This window comes from Lepus europaeus, chromosome 6 (assembly GCF_033115175.1).
Source record: "Lepus europaeus isolate LE1 chromosome 6, mLepTim1.pri, whole genome shotgun sequence".
In the NCBI taxonomy this organism is placed as follows: domain Eukaryota; kingdom Metazoa; phylum Chordata; class Mammalia; order Lagomorpha; family Leporidae; genus Lepus; species Lepus europaeus.
The window spans coordinates 66,510,733-66,537,978 of NC_084832.1; the positions used below are offsets into that span (position 1 = coordinate 66,510,733).

At 39.9% G+C, this 27,246-nt stretch overlaps 1 pseudogene; it reads left to right on the forward strand.

The window, feature by feature from the left end:
• LOC133762108 (phosphatidylinositol 3,4,5-trisphosphate 3-phosphatase TPTE2-like) overlaps window positions 1–27,246 on the forward strand; it is a 68,334-nt pseudogene that overhangs the window by 23,926 nt on the left and 17,162 nt on the right.

Below are 27,246 nucleotides of genomic sequence, written 5' to 3' on the forward strand. Positions count from 1 at the left end.
CATATCCTCGACCTTTGGTTAGCAGGGGGTGTGGTCCTTTCCATTCTCCTGTCAGGGGGTCTTTCCACCTAACCATAGGGGCTGGGGTCTGGGATGGAAAGGATCCCCAGTGTTTATAAGCTGGGCTGATCCCTTGGGAATCAAAAGTAAGAAAATTGATAGTGAAAAGGACCTCAGTCAAAGCAAGCTGTGGGTCTGAGGGTATATGATTATTTTTTTGCCTTTGTAAGAGATCTTTAATCGTCTTATGAGTTCTTTCAATAATTGCTTGTCCCTGTGGGTTGTATGGGATACCTGTAGCAGACTGTATGTTCCAAGATTTCAGGAAGGAAGTAAATTCCTGTGATGTATACGCTGGCCCATTATCAGTCTTTATGGTCCAGGGGACACCAAGGACCAGCATGGCTGATTTAACTGCCTTTATCACATTACTAGCCTTTTCTCCGGATTGGGCAGTTGCAAATACAGCCTTTGAATAAGTATCTACCACCACATGAACAAACTTAAGTTTACCAAAGGAATTAATGTGGGTGATGTCCACTTGCCATAGTTTATTAGGAGCAAGGCCTCATGGGTTCACTCCTGCTTGTTGCAGTGGGCCTAATGGGGCGAGGGGTGCACAATTCTTGCAAGAGTGCACTAGGTGTTTGCATTGGCTCATTGTTAGCTCTGGGAAAAGCAATTTTATGTTGCTTGCTGACATATGAAATTTTTGGTGTAAAATACGGGCTTGTTCTAAGTGTCCAATGGAAGCCGTGTTGCAGGAGATAAGACGATCAACCTTTCTGTTGCCTTGGAAAATAAAGCCAGGTAACCCAGTATGTGATCTTATGTGTGAGATATACCATGGGTATTTTCTGTTCTCAGTTAGCTCTTTAAGTGTTGTGAACATCTGGTCAATTGGTTTACTGGTCGGGTTAAAGATTGCAAAAGGGATCGTCTTTGCTACCTGTACTGAGTATTTGCTGTCCGAAAATATATTTACTGGTCCATCTTGGCTAAGGAGTAGAACCTTGACTATTGCTCTTATTTCTCCCAGCTGTACTGATCCCCCATGGGGTTCTACATGGTTCTACATGGAGAGCGGGGAACCAAGGGAGCCCAGCCACAGAAGCCCAGCCGCAGAATTTGAGCCCCAGCGCTGGAAGGAGAGGTAACCCGAGACATTGGTGGGGAAGCTCCAAACGTGGTCTGAGGTCCCACTGGGGAAAGTGCATCAGGCTGACTGGAGGAGAGAAAAAAAAGTGAATAAATAGGGGGAACCAGCAGGGTCACTATCCTCTCTCTCCACTCACCTTACAAAACCTAGAAAGACAAAGAGCAGGCACCATTTTACATATGTAAAACAAACTCCATAACCTAGGCAACCTGATGAGCTGTGTGGAATTTCTTCCCAACTGGGTCTAAAAAAAAAAAGAGAAAGAGAGAGAGAGAGCAAGAGAGCAAGCCAGAGAACAATCTGGGTGAGCCACCTTGGGGACACCCTTAACCCTGAAGAACCAAACAGAGCTCTCTGGCCACACCCAGCATAGCCTCTAAGGATCCATCAAAAGCAGACAGTCCACATAATCTAGAGTAATAGTATCATGAGAAAAAACACCACAGCGAAGGAAACAAAGAACACGTCCAAGATGCCAAACAAACGTAGAAACCAAGGTAACAAGAGGAAGGAAGACACTATGATGCCCCCAAATGAAAAAGACACCACAATTCAAGATTATGAAGATGATGAGATAGAAGAAATGCAAGAAGTGGATCTCAAGAAATTGGTAAGATCATTAAGAAGTTCTCAAAAACAAATTCTTGAACTACAGAAATCCTTAATGGACAAGATAGAAAATCTCTCTCATGAAAATGAAATATTAAGGAGGAATCAAAATGAAATGAAACAACTAGTAGAACAAGAAACTGTGATAGTGATGAGAAACCATAATGAAATGAAGAATTCAATAGATCAAATGACAAACACAATAGGGAGCCTTAAAACAGAATGGGTGAAGCAGAAGAGAGAATATCGGAATTAGAAGACAGAGAACAGGAAAGGAAACAGTCAAATGAAAGAAAAGAAGAGGAAATTAGAAATCTAAAAAATATTGTCAGGATAGTACAGGATACTATTTAAAAACCTAACATTCAGGTTCTAGGAGTTCCTGAAGGCATGGAGAGGGAGAAAGGATTAGAAGGCCTTTTTAGTGAGATACTAGCAGAAAATTTCCCAGGTTTGGAGAGGGACAAAGACATCTTAGTACAGGAAGCTCATAGAACCCCTAATAAACATGACCAAAAGAGATCCTCACCACGACACATTGTAATTAAACTCACCACAGTGAAACATAAAGAAAAGATCCTAAAATGTGCAAGAGAGAAACGTCAGACCACTCTCAGAGGATCCCCAATTAGACTCACAGCTGACTTCTCATCAGAAACCCTACAAGCAAGGAGGGAATGGTGAGATATAGCCCAGGTACTAAGAGAGAAAAACTGCCAGCCCAGAATATTATATCCTGCAAAGCTCTCATTTGTGAATGAAGGTGAAAGAAAGACCTTCCACAGCAAACAGAAATTGAAAGAATTCGTCGCCACTCGTCCAGCCCTACAAAAGATGCTTAAAGATGTGATACACGAAGAAACATGGAAACACGGTCATCAACATGAAAGAAGGTAAAGGAACGAAACCTCACAACAAAAGATCATAGGAAATCCAAAAAATGGTAGGGCAAAGTTACTACTTATCAATAGTCACATTAAACGTTAAAGGCTTGAACAATCCAGTTAAAAGACACAGATTGGCTGATTGGGTTAAGGAACAAAACCCATCTATTTGCTGCTTACAAGAAACACATCTTTCTAACAAAGATGCATACAGACTGAAAGTAAAAGGCTGGAAAAAAGATATATCATGCCAACAGAAATGAAAAAAGAGCGGGCATAGCCATCTTAATATCAGATAACATACATTTTACCACAAAAACTATTAGGAGAGACAAAGAGGGGCACTATATAATGATTAAGGGATCCATTCAACAGGAAGATATAATGATTATCAATGTATATGCACCTAATTACAGGGCACCAGCTTATTTTAAAAACTTGTTAAGGGAATTAAAGGGAGACTTAGATCCCAATACAATAGTACGAGGAACTTCAATACTCCACTCTCAGAGATAGACAGTTCAACAGGACAGAAAATCAACAAGGAGACAGTAGATTTAAACAACACTATAGCTCAAATGGACCTAACAGATATCTACAGAACTTTTCATCCTACACAGAAAGCATTTACATTCTTCTCAGCAGTACATGGAACCTTCTCTAGCATTGACCACATATTAGGCCATAAAGCAAGTCTCAGAAAATTCAAAAGAATTAGAATCATACCATGCAGCTTCTCAGACCATAAAGGAATGAAGTTGGAAATTAGCAACTCGGGAATCCCTAGAGCACGTGCAAACACATGGAGACTGAATAACATGCCTCTGAATGAACAATGGGTCATAGAAGAAATTAAAAGAGAAAACAAAAATTTTCTGGAAGTAAATGAGCATAACAGCACATCATACCAAAACCTATGGGATACAGCAAAAGCAGTGTTAAGAGGAAAGTTTATATCAATAGGTGCCTACATCAAGAAACTGGAAAGGCACCAAATAGATGAGCTTTCAAGTCATCTCAAGGATCTAGAAAATTTGCAACAAACCAGACCCAAAGCTAGTAGGAGAAGAGAAAAATTAAAATCAGAGAAGAAATCAACAGGATTGAATAAAAAAAATTACAAAAAATCAGACAAATGAGGAGCTGGTTTTTTGAAGAAATAAACAAAATTGACACCCCATTGGCCCAACTAACTAAAAAAAGAAAAGACCCAAATCAATACAATCAGAGATGAAAAAGGAAACATAACAACAGACACCACAGAATTAAAAAGAATCATCAGAAATTACTACAAGGACTTGTATGCCAGCAAACAGGGAAATCTATCAGAAATGGACAGATTCTTGGACACATACAACCTACCTAAATTGAACCATGAAGACATAGAAAACCTAAACAGACCCAAAACTGAGACAGAAATTGAAACAGTAATAAAGGCCCAACAAAGAAAAGCCCAGGACCAGATGGATTCACTGCTGAATTCTACCAGACATTTAAAGAAGAATTAACTCCAATTCTCCTCAAACTATTCAGAGCAATCAGAAAAGAGGGAATCCTCCCAAATTCTTTCTATGAAGCCAGCATCACCTTAATTCCTAAGCCAGAAAAAGATGCAGCATTGAAAGAGAATTACAGACCAATATCCCTGATGAACATAGATGCAAAAATCCACAATAAAATTCTGGCCAATAGAATGCAACATCATATTAGAAAGATCATCCACCCAGACCAAGTGGGATTTATCCCTCGTATGCAGGGTGGTTCAATGTTCACAAAACAATCAACGTGATACACCACTAGCCATCAGGGAAATGCAAATTAAAACCACAATGAGGTTTCACCTCACCCAGGTTAGAATGGCTCACATTCAGAAATCAATCAACAATAGATGCTGGAGAGGATGTGGGGAAAAAGGGACACTAACACACTGTTGGTGGGAATGCAAACTGGTTAAGCCACTATGGAAGTCAGTCTGGAGATTCCTCAGAAACCTGAATATAACCCTACCATTCAACCCAGCCATTCCACTCCTTGGAATTTACCCAAAGGAAATTAAATTGGCAAACAAAAAAGCCATCTGCACATTAATGTTTATTGCAGCTCAATTCACAATAGCTAAGACCTGGAACCAACCCAAATGCCCATCAACAGTAGACTGGATAAAGAAATTATGGGACATGTACTCTATGGAATACTATACAGCAGTAAGAAACAATGAAACCCGGTCATTTGCAACAAGATGGAGGAATCTGGAAAACATCATGCTGAGTGAATTAAGCCAGTTCCAAAGAGATAAATATCATTTGTTTTCCCTGATTGGTGACAACTAACTGAGCACCAAAGGGAAAACCTGTGGAAGTGAAATGGACACTATGAGAAATTTGATCAGCTCTTGTGCTGACTGTTATTGTACAATGTAATACTTTATCCATTTTAGTGTTTTTTGTTCTAGTACTAGTGGTTGAACTCTGTAATTAACACACAATTATTCTTAGGTGTTTAAATTTTAACTGAAAAGTGATCCCTGTTAAATATAAGAATGAGAAAAAGAGAGGAAGGAGATGTTCACTGGGGACATGCTCAATCGGACTTGCCCCAAATGATGGAGTTAGAAACGTGCCAGGGGATTCCAATACAATCCCATCAAGGTGGCATGTACCAATGCCATCTCACTAGTCCAGGTGATCAATTTCAGTTCACAATTGATCACACTGATAGATCTAAGAGTCAAAGGGATCACACAAGCAAGATTAATGTCTGCTAATACTAACTGATAAAATCAAAAAGGGAGAGAATGATCCAACATGGGAAGTGGGAGACACAGCAGACTCATAGAATGGCAGATGTCCTAAATAGCACTCTGGCCTCAGAATCAACCCTTAAGGCATTTGGATCTGGCTGAAGAGCCTATGAGAGTATTTTAGGCATGGAAAGCCAAGACACTCTGGGGAAAAAAAAGAAGACCTAAATGAAAGATCCCAGTGAGTAAGATCTTAGTGGAAAGAACGGGGCCATCAAGGTAGGAAGTACCTTTCTCTGAAGGGAGGAGAGAACTTCCACTTTGGCTATGACCCTGTTGGAATAAGATCGAAGTCGGCAAACCCTAAAGGCTTCCATAGCCTCAGCAACTCATGACTAGAGCCTAGGGAGATTACTGACACCATAAACAAGAGTGTTAAATTGTTAAATCAACATCAAGAGTCACTGTGTACCATATTCCTAAATCTGTATGTATGAAATATATGAACATTTTACAGCTTAAATAGAATTTAATAAAAGAAAATAGCATGAGTGAATGTGGTCCTCTATAAGCAACCTGAGCATTACTTGAGGGCTTACTAGAAATGCTAGGAGAAAAACACCTTGGCCTCTATTCCATACCTACTAAATCTGTATCTCTGGGGCCCAAGCAGTCTATCTTTAAACTAGCTCTTCCAGTTGATGCATTTATGTGTGTCCAAGTTAGAGACGTTTTGTTTTGATGGGGAAAACTTGAATATTTCTTAAACTGTAAATGTTGAATAAACAAATTCTAAGAACTTATTACTATTTTTCTAGGCTGCATTTCTCAACTTTATCATTATAGGTATTTTAAGTCAGATAATTCTTTGTTATGGGGAAGGGAGCAATTTTATTCATTGTATGGTATTTGGCAGCAATCCTGGTTTTTATCCACTAGATGTGAGTAGCACCCCTTACCAGCAGCTGTGACAATCTAAAATGTCTCCAACCAATGCCAGGTTCCCCTAGGTGGGTGGCCAGGAGTAGGTGGCATGTGTGCCCCTGGTTAAGAACCACTGCTCTAGACTTTGTCCATCCTGATAAAATCCTGTTTCTGAAACAAAAAATGGATCTTTTAAATGTTTGTTAGGCTGGCCATTCTGCTTCGACCCCTACACCTTGCAATTTTGGTAAGAGTTTTGCATCTGGTTTACCTAAAAAGACAACTTGAAAAGCTGACCAGAAGATTGGTGAGTGGGCAAAATATGAGTTTCGGGACATAATGGCAAGGGTTGTAGATATCTATGTAATGTTCTCTACTTCTAAGTTGATTTGTGTTTTACTAATAAGTTAATGACTGTTTTGAACTCTCAGTTTTCAGGAAACAAAAGGCGATACAACAGAGATGGATTTGACCTAGATCTCACGTAACCGGTTTGTGAAGCTTAGCTGTTAATTTACTTACATTAATGTCCTATTTTTCTGGTGTGCAGTTAAATTTTTCTTTTTCTTTTACCTTTTCTAAGCCATTTTCTTCCCAGGTTTTCTTTCCCCACAAACACATATGCCAGTGGGGTGGTATAACATATCTGTAGTTTAACCCTCGTAATAGAAGATTACCATATCATACCAAATCAGGGATACTTGACTGCTGTACAGAAAGTTGAATGATTTCTTCTGATGCCATTTGAGTTTCTTGAGAATTTATTGAGTTCTGATGGTTCTCTCTGGTCATACAGATCCCAGAGAGCCCTCTTTCCTTCCTAGAACTCCAGAGATGGAGGCCACTGCATAGTAGGTCTTAAGTCTTCTGAGTCAGGAGTGCTGAAACCATGGAAGTTCCCACCATCACTGGAACCCAGACCTCTCAGTTTTCCTCTGGTGCTTAACAGGATGCTCCGGAATGAGCCCAACACAACTCTGGCATATTATTAGAATCAACTGAGTCTTAGATCGCCATGACAGTTTATTATTACCTTGGATTAATTAGTATATTCTCTTGATTATCCTGAGTCTGGGTTAGCTTTTTTCTGCCAACCTCAATCTTGAAAGATTTTTTCAAAGTTTCCATTATTCTATTTGTAAGGCAGAGTTACAGAGAGAGGAAGAGAGAAAGAGAGAGGAGGAGAATGAGAGAAAGAGAGAAATATCTTCCATTCACTGGTTCACTCCCAAGTTGGCTGTATTGGCTGGGGCTGGGCCAGGCCCAAGCCAGGAGCCAGGAGCTACATCTGGGTCTCCCACACGTGTGGCAAAAGATCATATAGTTGCGCTATCTTCTGCTGCTTTCCCAGGCACATTAGTAGGGAGCTGGATCAGCAGTGGGGCAGCTGGGATTCAAACTGACACCCATATGGGATGTAGCCACACAAGAAGCCTCTTAACCCAATATACCACTATGCCAACCCATTGAAAGTTCTTTTCTATTAAAAAAGTATCTAAACATACTTCAAATAAATTTTCATATATTATTTCACATCCTTAATCACATTTATAACAGTGACGATTTTGACTTTCAGATAGCATAATCGCCATGTTATTTCCATCTTCTGGTAAACAGTCTTTCTACAGGAATCCAATTAAAGTAAGAGTATTTATCTAGTAAATACTCATTTTTCAGTGAACACAGATGTGCAGTCATAGTTTACTGTTGACCCAGGTTTGTTAATGTTCCTCTGAAACCTTACTCTCTAAGGTAAAATATCATAATGGATTGATATCATGTATTTTTGCTGTATTTTAAGTAACAGCTATTATTTATTTTTAAAATTATATATACACAGATATATATTCATTTTTAAAACAAATGAATCAAAATATCTCCATATTGCCATGACTTATCTAAAATTTGATAGAATTTATCTTTTTCTTCCATGTATACACACAATACTATGTACTTTTGCATTTTTTATATAGTTCTTAGTTATACCATAATAATCAGAGTGTTGTCTAAAAGATATCTATTGAAAATTAGATTTAAATAAGAACTATTTGTTAACTGGAAATTAATTATTTGGACAATACATAAAATAAAGCTAGCTAATCAGCTAATTTCCTTCTCTGGTGGCAGTAAACAATGCACATTTAGAGTAGAAAATAATTTGAGTAGCCAGGCACACTTGGTGAACTGTCTGAAAACCATCCATGGCTTAGACATGACTTGGACTGCATGTACCTTCATATTCTATGAATCTCCCATAGAAAGCATGAGTGACAGACAAACAGAAGTAACAGACATTGTGTTCCTGCAACTAACTCCTGGGTCATTCCTAGGTTATGCTGGATAGTAAGATATGTGTCTGTCTCTTTTAGGAAGTTGTGAGGTTCCTGGATACCAAACATCCAAACCACTACCGTGTCTACAATCTATGCAGTATGTACATGATTTGATACTTTTCTACTATAGATAAAAAACAATTCTGTATATTGGAAGACAATTTCATTTCTACTTGTCATTTAATCATAAGCATTTGGTGGCAGTGAGGAGAGTGAGTTCAAAAATATCCACCTTGCTCAGGTACATTTAATAGGAAGATTGAGCTCAGCAGCACAGGGTGCCCTTCAACAGAAGCAGGCCTATTAGAACGGAGGAGGCAGAAGTTCAGGTGAACCATGTTAGGGATGGTCCACTCCAGTGGTTTCAGGGTTAAGAAGACTTTCTATTTTCCTATTTTCCCTGGCACATTGATAGAGGACACAGACAAAAAAAATAATTCCCTAAAAACAACTAGGAATGAGTTGTGATGGGAGCAGAGCTCTAGGTGGGGGTGGGGAAGAATCATTTTTAGCCTTTGTTTATACTCCTATGGAACTGTGGTCTTCTCACTTTTTACTTGTTGAATATTATGGTTAGTAGTGAATTATGCCTGTGGTTACAGAGTGGATAAAATTATTTTAAAAAAGGAAACTAAAACCTTTAAAGAAAATTAACAAATTATATCCCTAGGTTACCACTCTTTCTCTCCTGATTTTTTCCTCTATTTGTTTATTAAATGGACATTTTCAGAGGGAAAGCATTTTGGCCAGTTACATTGCCTTGCTCCACTGTTTTCAAATACCCTACAATAGTATAATGAATAGTCTGCTATAAAGCTAAAGTAAAGCCTATTGAACAAAAATCAGTTGGATCCAGATCACCTGAAATGATTAAGTCACTAATATTCTGATGTTTTTGAGATCCTTAAGTTTGTTTTAGAGCAGCTAGAACCACTCAGATAGCTCCTTTTGAGAGTGGATAAGGAACTTCCAAAAAAAACTTTAACTTATTCCTAACTTCATCATTTATTATGTTATTAGGTATGAAGGTATGACATCTGTATGATTTATTTTAGGTGAAAGAGCTTACGATCCTGAGCATTTTCATAACAGAGTCCAAAGAATCATGATTGATGATCATAACATCCCTACTCTCAGGTAAGTTTTATGCCACACTGCCTGTCAGAAGAGGGTTAAACGCATTGGGCTTTATTCTTTTGGAATTATTTTAATTCAGCTAAAAGTCTTAGTTTTAAAATCAGTGAGATGGTGGTGTTTGCCAAAGAAGTAAATATGTGGCTGGCTCAAGACAAGGAAAATGTCGTAGTGATTCACTGCAAAGGCGGCAAAGGTAATAGCACTTTTTCTTTTTTTCTAAAGAAATTCAAAAGATATATTAAAGTATAAAACAGATTCATCTTACTATCAAACAACATGAATAAGTTTTAAAATTTATAATTTTTTTAAAGATTTATTTATTTGAGAGGCAGAGTTACAGATAGAGGGAGAGACAGAAAGAGATGTCTTTTAGCCACTGGTTCACTCTCCATTTAGTTGAAATGGCTGGAGCTGGGCAGTTGGAAAGCCAGGAGGCAGGGCTTCTTCTGGGTTTCCCACATGGATGCAAGGGCCCAGGCTCATTATCATAGAGCTAGATCAAAGTAAAGCAGCTGGGACTCGAACCCCTATGACATGCCAACACCAGCAGGCAGTGGCTTTACCAACTGCTCCACAGCACCAGCCCCTTATATTGGAATTTTAAAAATTGAAATGGGGGAACTTAAAGATGGTGGCATAGCAACAGGACGATCCAAGTCAACCAGGGTAAAAAGAGATAGTTAAACAAGGAGAGAAGATACACGCCAGACATAGAGCCTCAGGAAATTCAAGACACGAAGCGCAGGAGACCAACAATGACTGGGCAGGTCCATGTTGAAAGAGCAAATAAGAAAGGGAAACAGCGATGGTACAGCGGAGGTGTGGGTCCCGGTTGCTGGCCTCAGCCCTCAGTGGTCCAGGTTAGTTGGGAAATTGGGAGCCCACAGAGCAGCGAATAGTAGTGGGAGGGGGAGATGGGCAAACTGCTTTTCAAGTTCCACGTGGGGTGGGTGGTTGGGAGTTGTATAGAAAAGCGGAGAGGTCGGGCACTCCGCGGACCATCTCCCTCGCCCACTCCACCCCACCTGGACCTGTAGCTGGCTGAGGGAAGCCATTTTGACCGTATACATATACAAATGTAAGCCTTAGCCTCCCGAGCACACACCCATCAATAGCGGGGGCCACCTTACTACATCCCCCCATCAGGAACGAGGTCCACAATATTTCAGAAAAATTTCTTCTCCACCATGCAAGCCAAACAATAAGGAAAAGCCCTGAATATCGAAAACTAGAGCCTGTTCCATCAACTATTGAGAAGTGAGCCTGATCCCTGTAGGCGGGGCTAAGTAAACCGGAGCGCCTGCAGCTTCCATCATGATTGACAAGTGAGCAGGGCTCCAGCAGATGGCGCTCTGTGCTTCCACGTGAAACACAAACACAGCAGCTCATAACCGACAGAAGCCTCACAAGAGAATTTCCCCCAAACAAAAAAAAAAAGAAATTATATATATATGTATACACACACACACACACACAAATGCCAAAAAGCAAAGGAAAAATCCTAAATAGGAATAAGGAATAAACTGTGAGCCTTCCAAAGGAACACTACAACTCCTCAATAATAGAAGGTAAAGATGGAGAGATGGAGCATATGCCAGAAATGGAATTCAGAAAATTAATTGTCAGATTACTAAGAAGATATCAGAAGCAAACTCACAATCGAAATGATCTACGCGGGTGCATGGGCCCAAGGACTTGGGTCATCCTCTACTGCCTTCCCAATCCATAGCAGAGAGCTGGATCGGCAGTGAAGCAACTGGGACTCCAATCATTGCCCATAAGGGATGCCGGCACTGCAGGCGGCGCCTTTAGCCCCTACACCACAGCACCAGCCCCTTGATTGCCTCTTCTTTCCACGGGGGGGGAGGGGGTCTCACTCATGGAGATCTTTCATGTAGGACACTTTTTTTCCCCACAGTGTCTTGGCATTCTATGCCTGAAATGCTATCATAGGCTTTTCAGCCAGACCAAACTGCCTTAAGGGCTGATTCTGAGGTCCAGAGTGCTTTTAAAGAGATTGTCATTCTATCAGTCTGCTTTGTGGACTGCTTCCCATATTGGAACATTCTCTCTTTTTTAATTCTGTCTTTTATTATTACCGGACGCATGATCTTGGTTCTATGATCCCTTTAATACTTAATCCTATCTATTTGATCATTTTAACAGTTAACATGATTACTTTAACACTTAAGGTGGCATTTTTACCACCCAGGTTAATGGAATTGGGGTCCCATGGGAAGTTTTTAAATGGTACACTTAGTAGCAAGTCTGTAGAATCGTATGCAGAATTATGCAATTTTATAGCTACAGGCTTCCTCCTCCCTCTATTATTTCCACTCTTATTTTTAATGAAGATCTGTTTTTTCATTTGACTTTATACATGTATGATTAATTCTGTGTTAGGTAAAGAGTTCAACCAATAGTATTAAGAAAGAAAAATAATAATAATAAAACTGTCCTCAACAGACAGGACAAGGGGTATTCCTGGGATTGCTTTTCAAAGTGTCAATTTCACTTTTACATGTTTCCTTTTAGGTGCTCTGTTAGTTATCCCAGATCAGGGAGAACTTATGGGATTTGTCCCTTTGTGACTGGCTTATTTCACTAAACATGATGTTTTCTAGATTCACCCATTTTGTTGCAAATAACTGGATTTCACCTTTTTTTAACTACTGTGTAGTATTCTAGGGAGTACATATCCCATAATTTCTTTATCCAGTTTTCAGTTGATGGGCATTTAGGTTGACTCCATGTCTTAGCTATTGTGAATTGAGCTGCAGTAAACATGGGGGTGCAGATAGCTCTTTTATTTGCTGATTTCATTTCCCTTGGGTAAATTCCCAGGAGTGAGATTGTTGTACCTGAGCGAGTACAAACAAAGGAGCTCCACACATTGATAAAATTTGATGGTCCTTTATTGCCGGCGGTGGAGAGTGGGCTCATGCCCTAAAGAACTCTCAACCCTCAAGCCCAAAGCAACAGGGTTTATAAAGGCAAAAACCACAAAATCGGGAGGGGAATACATGGTTGCTAGGATCGGGAGGAATACATGGTTACTGGGGTCAAGCTGACCTAAAAACTATGCGAAACTAGTATCAATTATAATCTTGACAATACCAGTTACAATCTTTTTTTTTTAAACAGGCAGAGTGGATAGTGAGAGAGAGACAGAGAGAAAGGTCTTCCTTTTGCCATTGGTTCACCCTCCAATGGCCGCTGCGGCCGGTGCATCTCACTGATCCGAAGCCAGGAGCCAGGTGCTTCTCCTGATCTCCCATGTGGGTGCAGGGCCCAAGGACTTGGGCCATCCTCCACTGCCTTCCCGGGCCATAGCAGAGAGCTGGCCTGGAAGAGGGGCAACCGGGATAGAATCCGGTGCCCCAACTGGGACTAGAACCCGGTGTGCCAGCGCCGCAAGGTGGAGGATTAGCCTGTTAAGCCACAGTGCCGGCCAATACCAGTTACAATCTTAACAATTCCAATTATAATCTTGACATTAATCCAGGTATTGGTTTTAATCATATGTAGGACATAGACAAATTACATTTTTATCATTAACCCAGGTGTAGCCTATCCACTTCCAAGCTTGAGTGATCATGCTGGAGGTTTCTGTGCTCTGCAAAGTGTGATGTAGTTGACTGCTATTGTTTAACTGTTTTAGATCATAGTTTCAGACCAGAGTCTCACGGTGTGGGGGGGCACCTTCCCAGAATGGAATCTCAGGTTCTCCAAAATGGAGTCCCTACTGTCAAGGTGCTACTTAAGGATCTCTAGCTCATATTATAGGACTATATTCAGATTTCTAAGGTATCTCTAAACTGTCTTCCCTAGTCGTTTTACCAGTTTAATTCCCATTGAGAGTGGATTAGGGTACCTTTTTCTCCAAATCCTCACCAGCATTTGTTGGTTGTTGATTTCTGTAGGAAAGCCATTCTAATGGGGGGGAGTGAAACTTCATTGTGGTTTTGATTTGCATTTCCCTGATGGCTAGTGATCCTGAGCATTTTTTCATGTCTATTGGCCATTTATATTTCCTGTTTTGAAAAATCTCTGTTTAAATCTTTTGCCCATTTCTTAACTGGGCTGTTTGTTTTGTTCTTATGGAGTTTCTTGATCTCTTTGTATATTCTAGTTATTAATTTTTTATCCATTGCATAGTTTGCAAGTAATTTCTCCCATTCTGTCAATTGCCTCTTCACTTTCCTGTTTCTTTTACAGAACAGAATCTTCTCAATTTGAAGTAATCCCATTCGTAAGTTTTGGCTTTGATTGCCTGTGCCTCTGGGATGGATGTGACTGGCTATTTTTCTTTCTCATAATATTAATTTCAACTGTTGGCTTCACAAAATGAGCTAGCTTCTGTTTCCTTGTTTTTTACTCTCTGTTAGGAAAATGACACAGTCTTATCTATGGCGCGATCTACACCTTGATCTACATCCTAGGCTCTAGCCCCCGCTGCCATTACTGAAAGCCAGGTAGCCACATGTCCAACCACTGGTACCAAGCTCCACCCCCAACCTAATGGTTTCTCTGCTCCTGCTTCCCTGCCCACCCTCTGGCAAAGTTTTAAAAGGACCTGTTCCTGAACACGTGGCGCTCATCTTCTACTCTCTCTTCTCTTCTTTCTCTTCTCTCTCTCTCCTCTCCCCTCTCGGCTCTCTCCTCTCTAGCTCTCTCATTTGCTCTCTCTTCTCTCTCTCTTTTTACTCTCTCTTTTTTCTTCTTTGCCCCTTCCCTCCAGCCTGCTGGGTTTTCCCCAATAAACCCTTTCCCTTACTCCGGTGTTTGGTGTGTTTTGAGACGATATTACAGTGAGTCTGTGTAACTTGGTTATTATTTTTTCCTTAAATGTAAATGAGAACTCCCACAGTGAGGAGGGGGGCCAGCGCTGTGGCACAGTGGGTGCCGGTTCGAGACCCGGCTGCTCCACTTCCTGTCCAGCTCTCTGCTATGGCCCGGGATAGCAGTAGAAGATGGCCCAAGTCCTTTGGCCCCTGCACCTACGTGGGAGACCCAGAAGAAGCTCCTGGCCTTGGATTGGCGCAGCTCTGGCTGTTGCAGCCACCTGTGGAGTGAACCATCGGATGGAAGGCCTCTCTCTCTCTCTGCCTCTCCTCTCTCTGTGTAACTCTTTCTTTCAAATAAATAAATAAATCTTTTAAAAAAAGAAGAAGAGGGGATGGGTAGGAGAAAAGGGAGGAAATAGGAGAGGAAATTTAACCTAGTAGAGCAAAATACCGGTAATTACAGAATCAGAAAAAAATACATGAGGGTTCTCTATACTGCTCTGTGTACTTTCATATGTTTGAAAACTTGTGTACTACAATGAAATACTCTATGGAAGGAACAAGGAGTATTGCAAATACTAGAAGCCATTTTGAGTTGTGGTCCTGGTTTTATTATTTTTCTAAAAGAATATTTTATTTATTTGAAAGGCAGTGGTACACAAAGAGAGGGAGAGGCAGAGAGAGCATCTATCAGCTGGCTCATTCTCTAAATGACCACAATGACTGGGGCTGGATCTGGCTGAAGCCAGGAGCCTGGAACACTTTCTGGGTCTCGCCCATGGGTGGCAGGGGCCCAAGTACTTTGGTCATCTGCTCCTGCTTCCCCAGACTCATTAGGAAGGAGATGGATCTGAAATGGAGCAGTTTGACCTGCTGTGCCACAACTCTGACCCCTGTTTTAACTTTTACAGGTACTTTTATTTATGTTATATAGATCATAGAGTGTTGAATTAGTTCCTAATTAGCAAGTGGGGCTTTAGCCCTGGAGTCCTAGGCAGAACTGATTGCCTCCAGAGTAATTCACATCATCCATGGTACAAGAAAAGCACATGTGAGCTCATGTGTATCATGGCTAGTTACAGCACCAAATTCCAGATACAGTCGCAAAACAATGAAATATCTTGGCTATTACTGAACTTAAATATTTTGGTTGGACAAGCACATTCAGGGTGTATAAAAGTCAATCCAAAAACAAGCCATGTAAACCCTCTGGCCCTCTGCTGTGGGGAAAAAAAGGAGGGCTGCTTTATTCACATTATGAGTCATGAAATCCACTTTTAAGGATTGAGGTCAGCATTTTAAAAATTAACAATCAATGAAGCTGAATAAAGTATTTACAAGAAAAAAAAGTGAATCCAAAACACACTCTGGAAACTTCTGAGTGTATTTTCATACTAAGTTCTACCATGAACTGGCTTCTTTAACTTCTTTTCTTTTTTAGGGAGAACTGGGATGATGGTCTGTGTTTGCCTCATTGCTAACCAGCTCTTTGGTACTGTAGAGGTATGAAGGATGTTGCTACACTCTTCTTGTGCTGACTGATATTGCTAGTTCTGAAACATCACTGCTAGGATATTACGGTGACTCTCTGAGTCCTATGGTTAAGTGAAACTGTAATTGGGAGGTTGTCATTACAAAGTATTTTTTGGTTCCTCATTTGTTTCATATCCACTATGAAATTAATAAATGACTACTTCTTACTCTGGACCAGGACTAGGGGGAAATTTGTGAGGCACAAAATTTAAGGGAATATAAAAAATCTCAGTAGTTAAGGTAATTTTAATGCAATATTTTAAAAATAAAAACTAATTTAAAAAGCCATGATGTATATACTATTAACCTTTTAAATATAGGTGGGTCCCAGTAGGGGCAGGATTAGTGAAGTAAGAAAAGCCATACTATACAAATGCAGAGCACTGCAGGAAAACAGACACATCCTTGCCACCAGGGAGACTTCTTCCTTCCTCATGGGGATAATATCCAGATTAATTAGATGAGTTTTCCAGAGGACCTTGGCTACACTTGAAAATGCTAAAAACAGATAAAAGGCCTTGCTTTCCCACTGAGTCTCTAATGGTTAATTATTATTTTTGCATAGTCAATAGATGTAATATCTGTAACATATAGAAACTGCTGAGAAAACAAGGTGAGTTGCTCCAATGTCTTAAGCAGGGTTCATTTTCTGCTTTGCTATTGTTGGGAAGCTGCCACTTAAGCACATACTTCCAGCAGCTCTGGTCTGCTGGTCTGCAATAGAGAGAAGACAAGCTAAGGATTATGCACAACAGCCAGCCCTCTAATCTAGCCACTTCTGTCTTTATAACTTAAGATACACATGTTTTAAAGTAAGTGTTCGAGGACACTGTTTAAGTCAAACATCATATTTTTCAGTGAGTTGTAAAAGCGATTTAATGTGTAGTGTTTCCTTACTAAAATGGAGATAGAAAATATCATGTTTGGATTATGTTTTTGGGCGGGCAAGATGGCGGAATAGGAAGGGAGCACACTGATAGTCCGGGAAGAGACAGTTTAATAAAAGTGGAGATACTGCAGGTTCAAGGAAGAGTAGGGAAAGAAACAGCAGAGGAAACTCTCCCGGAACTAGTGATTCACAGTGGACCGCAATGGAGAGCATGGGAGCCCACGATTTGGGACACCAGCGGTGGAATCAACACACCAGTGCTGGAACATGAGCTGTGCATAATTACTTCCCTTCTGAATCAAAAAATGAAAGAAAGAAAGAGAGAGAGAGATTTACCACACCTAACCTGGGAGTGTCACCTTTGGCACACCCTTAACCCTGAGGAACCAAACACAGCTCTCAGGCCACACCCATTTCAAGCCTCTAAGGCTCCATCAAAAGCAGACAGTCCACTTAACACAGTCATAGTATAACAAGAAAAAACACCACAGCGAGGGAAGGAGAATCCAAAGAATATCTCTACAATGCCAAGCAAAAAACACAAAAACTGAGAAAACAAGAACAAGGATGACATTGTGACACCCCCAAATGAACAAGACACCCCAAGCCAAGATTATGAAGATGATGAGATGGAAGAAATGCAAGATACGGATTTCAAAAAATTTATGATAAGAACAGCTAGAAGTGTTCAAAAACAATTGCTTGAGTACGGAATTCCTTACTGGACAGGATAGAAAATCTCCTTCGAGAAAATGAAATCTTAAGGAGGAATCAAAATGAAACACAGAAACTAGTAGAACAGGAAAGTGTGCTAGTGAAGAGAAATCAAAATGAAATGAAGAACTCAATAGATTAAATGACAAACACATTAGAGAGCCTTAAAAACAGAATGGGTGAAGCAGAAGAGAGAATATTGGACTTAGAATACAGAGCACAGGAAAGTATACAGTCAAACCAAAGAAAAGAAGAGGAAATTAGAAATCTAAAAAATATTGTTGGGAATCTCCAGGATACTATTAAAAGACCCAACATTCGGGTTCTAGGAGTTCCTGAAGGCATGGAGAGGGAGAAAGGATTAGAAAGCCTTTTTAGTGAGATACTTGTAGAGAACTTCCCACGTTTGGAGAAGGACAGAGACATCCTAGTACAGGAAGCTCATAGAACCCCTAGTAAACATGACCAAAAGAGATCCTCACCACGACACGTAGTAGTAAAAGTCACCACAGTGAAACATAAAGAAAAGATCTTAAAATGTGCGAGAAATGTCAGATTACTCTCAGAGGACCTCCAATTAGACTCACAGCAGACTTCTCATCAGAAACCCTACAAGCTAGAAGGGAATGGCGAGATATAGCCCAGGTACTAAGAGAGAAAAACTGCCAGCCCAGAATATTATATCCTGGAAAGCTCTCATTTGTGAATGAAGGTGAAATAAAGACCTTTCACAGCAAACAGAAATTGAAAGAATTTGTCGCCACTCGTCCAGCCCTGCAAAAGATGCTTAAAGATGTGTTACACACAGAAACACAGAAACAGGGTCATCAATATGAAAGAAGGTAAAGGAAGGAAACCTCACAGCAAAAGATCACAGGAATCTCAAACCATATATTAGAAAATATCTTTGGCAAATGGCAGGGCAAAGTTACTACTTATCAATAGTCACATTGAACGTTAATGGCCTAAACTGTCCAGTTAAAAGACACAGATTGCCTGATTGGGTTAAGGAACAAAACCCATCTATTTGCTGCTTACAAGAAACATATCTTTCCAACAAAGATGCATACAGACTGAAAGTGAAAAGATGGAAAAAGATATACCATGCCAACAGAAATGAAAAAAGCTCAGGATAAAATTTGTGTTACCTTATTTAAAATGTTCTCCTAATTGTGTTACTATACATGATAGTTATCTTAATGAGAAAGCCCCAAAGGCCTAAAGGGTTAAATACTTGTAAAATCCTACAGGCGCTTTCAAAAATACTGTGAAGTAAGCAAGTGCCTCTTGTTGGTTGATGAGTTTATAATTTTAAACATGGCAACTTAAAGTCTTTTGTCATCCACAGTTATATATGATTTGCTGCTCATAAAACTAAAGTGTTCTTCATTCTGTGTTTAGCTGTGCTCCTATAGGTTCCAATGGACTTTTTCCAGCCACTTTTATTGTATTCAGGACTTTGGGATGGCTCTGTAAACAGATGAAGCCAATAATGTATTAACAGTACCAACTGAGAGAAAGTATGGTTAACTGAGGTTACTAAAAACAAAAAGCAATTCAAATCAATTGGCAATTTACAAAAAGAGTTTAAAGACTTTAAAAGCTATTATTAAAATTGCTATATTGCTCTATTATGTTAGGTTATATGTGTGTACATGATGTATGTCCACATGGGAAAATTTTATTAAGAGTTTTATTTTAAATGGCTTATAGATAAGATTGTCCATAAATTTAAGCTGCTAAAATTAGTCAAAGATACATTTTAATTTGTGTGACCTGAATCTGTGTATCATATGTTTTAAACTTGTTGGTAGAAAGAAACTAAAAACATTTTATATGGTTGTGCTTAAGTTTACTGGTTAAACAAACTACACCATGTTAGATATTTAAGAGGTGTTTTCAAATACATGATTCTTAAAATTTATAGAAGGCATTGGACCTTCTGGTAAATGTTTTCTTAAGTTTTTATCTAATGGTTGAAACTGTTTGCTAAGTATTCATGTGATATTGCTATTGTCAGCAAGCGATCTAGGACTTGCTGCCTCATTTCTCTATTCTAAGCCCAACTTGTTCTTTCATTTCTCTATTCTCCTCAAGGCAGGAAACTAATTCTATTATGAAAGAATCTGTAGGATGCACAATTTAATCTTTAGACCTTATAAAAGAGGTGTCTAACATTTTTCTGTAATAGCATAGCCAAAATAAGAACTTAAATAATAATCTCATAGCTAGATTCACTTCGCCATCAGCGAAGTATACAGTAAGTAGAAAAAACCTCCCTTTCAGACCAAAGGGAAAGAAAGTTTTAAAGTGAGAATATAATTTTCCTCATGGGCATTGTCTACCTTAGAAAAAATACTACAGAACATGCCTATGACTATGGACTTGTAATTTAGGCCACCGAAGATTAGAGATGGGACTTGGGCACTCCCTTGACTTGCATCCTCTGGTCTGCTTTAACACAAACCAGGAGGAAAAGAAAGCTAGGTATCAGAAGCAATGGGTGGCAGGCCTATTAATGGCTGATCTGTACAGTGATCTGCACTCAAGGAGACCCAACAGGCCAGTCCACTGCAGTGGCTTTCAATGTGGTAAGCCTGGGCTTCAGCAGAAGTCAGCTTGTGAAGAGCCCTGGCAGCTCTGCCAAAAGTTGGATCACTGGAAATGGACCTGCCCTGGAGTCGAAGGATGCCCAGGTCAGAGCCACAGATCTTATTGGCTCTAAGCTGAAAAGCCCTTCACTCAGCCCAACTTCCAAAGTGACCACTGCAGCTGAGGGGACGGCCAAGTAAGGTCAGCAACATTGCAGGCAGAACTGTAAATTTCTTGTTAGAGATGCCCCCTGCCTTTACCTGGCCAGCTCTCCTCCCAGGCCAGCTAAGTAATGAAAGTCAACAGAGTGCCTTCCCCTAGGAGGTTCACACCTCCCTTAGGATGTACCCCATGTGAAGAGATAGATAGGTCTGGGCCTCTTAACTTACAAGGCCTAAAGCCCACCAGATTATTATCAAGCCCCTTCTATCAGGTTCTATTTGCCTCTCAATCAGAAAACTTAATTGTAGCTTAGACAGCACCTTTCTTAGCTCCTCTAATAATGACTCTGTCCTTTGTTCTAGACCCTGTCTAGTGCACTTGGGCCTCACTTCTTTGTTATCATAACCTCTACTCTGCCACCAATGGTTCTACTCCCAACCTGTGTGTACTGATGGTCCTCTTCCCCACTTAATGCTGTATAATTGTTCAAAATTTCTCTACAGACAAACCCCTCTACCTACAAAAGATGAATGACTTTTCTCCCAGTCTTGGCTGGAATCAGCTTTCTGGTCTGTTGGGTGTTCCCCAATAAACTCTTTCTCTTAAAAAAAAAAGAGGGAGGTGCCTTTCTCTGAAGGGAGGAGAGAAATTCCACTTTGACTATGACCTTGTCTAAATATGATCAGAGTCAGCGAACTCGGAATGCTTCCATAGCCTTGGCACCTCATGACGGGAGCCTAGGGTGGTTTCTGGCACCATAAACTAGAGTGTCAATTTGTTGGGTTAACAACAGGAGTCACTGTGCACTTGCTCCTCATGTGGGATCTCTGTCCTTAATGTGCTATCCATTGTGATTTAATGCTATAACTAGTACTCAAACAGTATGTTTGACTTTGTGTTTCTGTGTCAAACAAGAGTGTCAAATTGTTAAGTCAGCAACAGGAGTCACTGTGTACTTACATCTCATGTGGGATCTGTCCCTAATGTGTTATGTAGGATTTCTGTCTTTAATGTGCTGTACACTGTTATTTAATGCTATAACTAGTACTCAAACAGTATTCTTCACTTTGTGTTGCTATGTGGGGGCAAACTGTTGAAATCTTTGCTTAATATATACTAAACTGATCTTCTGTATATAAAGAGAATTGAAAATGAATCTTGATGTGAATGGAAGGGGAGAGGGAGCGGGAAAGGGGAGGGTTGCAGGTGGGAGGGAAGTTATGGGGGGGGGAAGCCATTGTAATCCATAAGCTGAACTCTGGAAATTTATGTTCATTAAATAAAAAGTTAAAAAAAAAGAAAATATCATGTTTGATGTATGTGTCTGTATGTGTTCTTGTCTGTCTCCTGGGTTTATTAATGTAGATTAGAGTTTCAATTTTTTTCCATCTGACAAACTATTTTCCTTTAAGAATTTTTTAAACTTTTATTTAATAAATATAAATTCTGAAAGTACAACTTTTGGATTATAGCGGCTTTTCCCCCCATAACCTCCCTCCCACCCACAACCATCCCATCCCCCACTCCCTCTCTCATCCCATTCTTCATCAAGATTCATTTTCAATTGTTTTTATATACAGAAGATCAACTTAGTATATACTAAGTAAAGATTTGCACCCACACAGACACACAAAGTATAAGACACTGTTTGAGTATTAGTTTTCTGTTAATTTGCATAATACAACACATTAAGGACAGAGATCCTACATGGGGAGTAAGTGCACAGTGACTCCTGTTGTTCATTTAACAATTGACACTTTCATTTATGAAGTCAGTAATCACCCGAGGCTCTTGTCATGAGCTGCCAAGGCTATGCAAGCCTCTTGAGTTCACAAACTCTGACCTTATTTAGACAAGGCCATAATCAAAGTGGAATTTCTCTCCTCCCTTCTGAGAAAAGTACCTCCTTCTTTGATGGCCTGTTCTTTCCGCTGGGATCTCATAGAGTTTCAATTTTTCAAAAAAAATTAATATTATAGTCCAGGGCCCTAGACTGAGGGCCATGGACTAGTGCTACATCCAACTGACCACATTGTCTCCAGAGAAGGTTGTTTGTTTTTCTTTTGGTCTCAGTCTTCTCATTTGTATATTGGAAGTGTAGGAAGAAGAGTTGGGTCAAATGGTTTCTAAGGTTTTTCCAGTTCCAAAATTCCATGCATGTAGGAATAATCAAAGAAGACATATCTTTGATGTGGCCTTTGTAATACTGTTATTTTGAGTAACCTCTTCTCAAAGAATGCTCCCTTATGAAAAAAACTGTGTCCTTAGAAACTTAAAATACATCTACTATGGGAAAGGGAAGGTTGCAGATGAACCATTGTTATGTTATTCCTTTTTCTATAGGATAGTCTTTCATTCTTCGGACATCGACGAACAGATCAAACCACCAGCACCAAATATCACAGAGTGGAAACTCCCTCTCAAGTAAGTTTTCTTTTTAAAGGGGGCACTTCTTTGGGAGGAGTGGGTTAAGATTAGCCCCTGACACATGGTTTCACTTTAGACTCTTCTCTGCTGGATATCAGGCAGTGGCCCTTGGGTGCCCTGCAGCAGGCTTTAACTCCTCCTCAGGACGAAAAGCTGCCCCTCAGTTGCTGCCCAGGCTTGAGGAGCAGTGGGTCCTCTCTAAAGTGTTGGATATTTGTGGTTGTGTATAGAGTTCAGGAGTTGATTACTTTCCTGTAATAGACAAGTCTAATACCTAAGATTCCAGACTCCTAAAGGTTATCTAAAAGTCAGTTGCCTTTGATTTCGCTGTTGAGGAGGAACTGAGTTTTTCCACAAACCCCTCTCAGGGCAATTCAGCCCTCATAGAACATCACAAGTGCTACTTCTGGATGACTTCCACTTGGGAGTGGAAGGGAGGAGGGAGAAACTATATTTTGAAGGTGAAAGAAAATGGAAAATAAACATTTTACAAAACCTCTATTATGGGACTGGTGCTGTGGCCTAGCAGGTGGGGCTGCCGCCTATGGTGACATCATCCCTTATGGGCACCAGTTTGGGTCCTGACATTTCTTCTGATGTGGCCTGGGAAAGAACATAGCCCAAGTGTTTGGGTCCCTACACTCCCATGGGAGACTGGAAAGAGGATCCTGGCTCCTGGTCACCCATCAGCCCAGCTCCAGCCATTTGGAATGGATGAGCTGATGGAAGATCTCTCTCTCTCTCTGTGCCTTTGCCTTTCTGTGACACTGCCTTTCAAATAATTAATACATAAATCTTTAAAAAATTAAACTACCAAACAATTCTCTACTTACAAGTATCTCATTTAATAACCCTAACATTCATGTGGAGATTGCTAATTTTTTTTCTTTAAAAATATCATGAAAATTTTCACATATACAAAAAGAGAATTATACAATAAATCCCTTTATACTCATTATGCAACTTCAATGATCACTTTATCCCATAACCAACCTATCATATTTCATTCATTCCCTCCTCTCTCTATTCAAACTCCTCAACCCTACTCCACACTGTCTTTCTCAAAACCTGGGTTATTCTGAAGCAAATTATAGACATCAGCTCATTTTGTCCAATTATTTTGGTATGACATCTAACATAAGGTCTCAAGAAGAACCCAAAACTCTTACTACCATTTATCATATCTAAAAATGGTATGCCTTAAAAAAATCTTAGTTAACAATTTCAAATTTCTAGTTTATTTTTAAATTTTCATAATTGCCTAAGTATCTTAGAAAACTCTGTTTCAGTTAGGATAAAACAAGGCCCAGACATTTCATTTGAACACTACTTCTCTTAGGTCTCTTTCCATTTCTGTTTCCCATCTCATTTTTATTCCTTGTGATTTTTTTATTGCAGAAATCAAAGCACTTATCTGATGGAGTTTACAACAGTCTAGATTTTGTTGAGACATGCTAAGGAATTTATATTCATTGCCTCATGTAATATCTCAATAACTCCACAAGTAGATGCTATTATGAGTCCCACTTTACAGATTATGAAATTGAAGTTCAGAGAAATTAACCACTGGAACCAAGTACTCAAGTCTGGATCTTTCAAACTCTGAAACCCAGTTTAGTCCATGCTGTGGACAGCTTCTCTTCTGTATTGTTCCCCTAAAACCACAATGAGAGCTGGTTGAGAATTCTTAGGGAGATGTGAATGTAGCTGTGAATGAGAGATTTTCTTTGACTGAAGTGATGGCAACTGAATAGCTACTCTGGGCTTTGAAAGCAGCACATAGTAACTGCCCGCCCTAGGTCTTTGGTTAGGATAGAAGAATTCAGCCTCACCCACTAATACTTTTCTCCCATACCTAAGCTGAAAAAACAAGATACACACACACCATAGGCTGAAAGTAATATACCAACTTACTGAAGTCCATCTTTAATCACATCATTTCCATGCCCAAAATCCATGGTGGCTCTCTGCTGCCAATGGCAACTATATGTCCTCATCTGGCTCTCAAGATCTCCTACAATTAGATTTTTCAAATGTTCTCCTCCACTAAGTGCTGTCACATACCCCATACTCTAACACAGTTAGACCCTTTGCTATTTCCCAGCTTTTCAACACTGTGTCTCCTCATGCCATGAATCTGGTGGGAGGAGCCAAGGGTATGTGAAATGTAGCTCCTTCACTGACTCTCTCCATATATCTCCTTTTCTCCATTTCTCCTGTAGTCATGCACAGTTTCCCAGACTTTAGTCCAGAACTAGCACACTGTATGCCACACCTAAATATCTTCTGATTCACTGAGATAGCAATAGAAGGACTCAGTTGCAGATTTCAGGTCTGAGAGCTCTGTTGGCAAGGCCCCAGGGCAGAGGTTCCTTTATGTCAAGTGATAATTCTTCACCAAATCACAAAGCTTCCTGTAACTCAGTCACAACCTTGCTTTTATCCACACATCAATAATGTTGTAGTCTAAAACACAATCATAATTATAATCAACCTATAAGCCAGACCTGACTCCTTTCTGGTTTCCTCCCATAGCACTTAGTTCAATATTGTTTCCTAAGGCAGTTATAATGCCACAAACATAAAAATACCCTGTTTTATAACAGAATCCAGCAAGTGTTTCCTTAATATCTTGCTGCCCTTACAAAGCTCTATGCCCTGCCCTCACAATAGGAATTTCTGACTTTCAGCTTTTCATCTCCATCTTGAAGCTTCTGTTGCTTTGAAGCATAGATATGTAGGCTATTTTGAAAAGGTAAAGAATCTCCACCACTGGACTCTCCCACCAAGAAAGATTCTCTGGCCAAAAAAAAATTATCATTCATTCAATTCATGATGTCTTATGTGTAATTGAAACACTGGGCAGAAGTGACAATGTTCCCATTCTTTGGGAAGATTTGCTTGTGGCTATGTACAGATGAGCTTTACTCTAGGGTATCTAAAGAAATCTTGGTGAGTATTAAATCATTTCAGGGAAGTCAATGGGCATTTTAGTCTAATGAAGTTTTAACACCTTTCTTTCATAGGAACAATGAGAATAAAATAGTTTCTCAAAACTCGAATTCTAAACAGCACTCTGGCCTCAGAATCAGCCCTTAAGGCATTCGGATCTGGCTAAAATGCCTGTGACAGCATTTCAGGCATGGAAAGCCAAGACACTGTGGCAAAAAAAATGGCCCACATGAAAGATCTCTGTGATAGATCCCAGTGGAAAGAAGGAGTTACCTTTCTCTGAAGGGAGGAGAGAACTTCCACTTTGATTATGGCCTTGTCTAAATAATGTCAGAATTTGTGGACTCAAAAGGCTTCCATAGCCTTGGCAGCTCATGACAAGAGCCTTGGGTGATCATTGACATCATAAATAAGAGTGTCAATTGTTAAATCAACCACAGGAGTCACTGTGCACTTGCTCCCCATGTAGGACCTCAGTACTTAATGAGTTGTAGTGTGAGAATTAACGATAAAACTGGTCTTCAAACAGTATTTTATACCTTGTGTGTCTGTGTGGGTGCAAACTATTGAAATCTTTACTTGGTATAGAGTTGATCTTCTGTATATAAAGATGGTTAAAAATGAATCTTAATGATGAATGAGATGGGAGAGGGAGTAGGAGCTGGGATGGGAGTGAGGGTAGGAGGGCAGGTATGCGGGGAAGAACAGCTACATAAAAAAGTTGTACTATGAAATTTATATTTATTAAATAAAAGCTTTCAAAAATACTATTTTGGATTTTATTTAAATCCTGTAGAGACATTGCTTACAACTGTAAGGTGGAGATCTGGAAAACGGAAGAGCTAGCCCAAATTTATAATAGTAGTTAGTGGATGTGAAGTCATGTGGAATTTTATGGGCATGATCTCCTTCTTTCAGACTAACATAAAATAGAGGATTTAAAAACCTCAATCTCAGGAGCCAGCATTGTGGCACAGAAGGTTAAGCTACTGCTGACAATGTCAGCAATCCATGTAAGTGCTTGTCCAAATCCAGCTCCCTGTGGGAGCACCTGGGAGGACAGCAGAGGTTGGCCTGAGTGCTTGGGTCCCTGGCAGCTAAGTGGGAGACTCAGATGGAGATCTGGGTGCAGCCTTAGCATGGCCCACCAATGAATATTGCAGCCATTTTGAAGAAGTGAACCAGTAGATGGAAGATATTTCTCTGTCTCTTGCTATCTCTCTGTAACTCTGCCTTTACAGTAAATAAATAGATAATTTAAAAAAAAGAATCTGAGGTTTCATGACCCTAGGTTTCAGCTTTCCATGAGTCTTAGCTTATAGACTGACTCAGGGAGGCCAGTTGGGCAAGTTAAAATTCGTCCTGCACCCATGTAGATAATCAGGCCAGACCCACTGGGATCAG